Consider the following 849-nt stretch of genomic DNA (forward strand, 5'->3'; position numbering starts at 1 on the left):
GGACTCTGAGGCGGGAGCCCGCACCGCCCACAGACCAGGCTGGGTGCCGTCCTTGAACTTCCGGCTTCAGGCCCGGCCACTCTTACTACGCATCCTCAGACGAGCCTCCCTTCCGAGAGGCCCATTGGATTCTGGGGCTTGTAGTCATTCTCCATGAGAGAGGGTCTTTGGGCACTCGCACTCTGGAACTGAACTTTTAGGTGACTCAGTCACGAAAGCAAAGACGGTCTTTCTAGCGGGCCAATCCCCAGCCTGCGGCGCAGTGAAGTCTCCGGGAGCGAGGGGGTTCCCCGGCTCCACCCTCCGGAGCTGAACCTTGCGCCCCCTCGAACCTGGAGCTGCCCTCTACCCGGCGGCCAAGCTCAGGTAGGAAACCGACCCGCACCCTGAGGCCTGGGCCGCCGAGGAGGCCGCGAGTCCGGCAGGGCCAGCGAGTGGGCACGAGGACTGTTTCTGCCCCGTGTGGCCTCTCCGCTGGTGACCCCTCTGCTCGCCCGGGCGCCATGAAGTCCCAAAGGCGCTCTGGGGAGGGGAGGGGAGGGTGCCTCTCGGGGCAGGAGAACTGCGTGGGCCCTGCTAGGGGCAGGGAGCAGCTGGGAATATCGAGGAGGGCTTTCTTCTTTCTTTAAAATATATTTTTATTGATTTCAGAGAGGAAAGGTGAGGAAGAAAGAGATAGAAACATCAATAATGAGAGAGAATCATCATTATGGGTGGCCTCCTGCACGCCCCCGACTGGGCCCGCAACCCCTGCACGTGCCCTATCGGGCCCTGACCCCCTGGTTCATAGGTCAGTGCTCACCACTGAGCAGCCAGATGGGCAAGGAGGGTTTTCTTTTTTACCTTTTC

The 849-nt window shown here is 60.9% G+C and overlaps 1 protein-coding gene across 1 annotated transcript in view; it reads right to left on the reverse strand.

Annotated features, from left to right (window-relative positions):
• Positions 1 to 74, reverse strand: part of LOC102754482 (cytochrome c oxidase assembly protein COX14) — a 2,960-nt gene extending 2,886 nt beyond the window's left edge. The window contains exon 1 of the mRNA XM_015558566.1: positions 1 to 74. The gene's annotated coding sequence lies outside the window, so the exon portion shown is untranslated.
• Between the last annotated feature and the right edge of the window lie 775 nt (positions 75 to 849).

Source organism: Myotis davidii, unplaced genomic scaffold, assembly GCF_000327345.1.
Source record: "Myotis davidii unplaced genomic scaffold, ASM32734v1 scaffold290, whole genome shotgun sequence".
NCBI lineage: Eukaryota > Metazoa > Chordata > Mammalia > Chiroptera > Vespertilionidae > Myotis > Myotis davidii.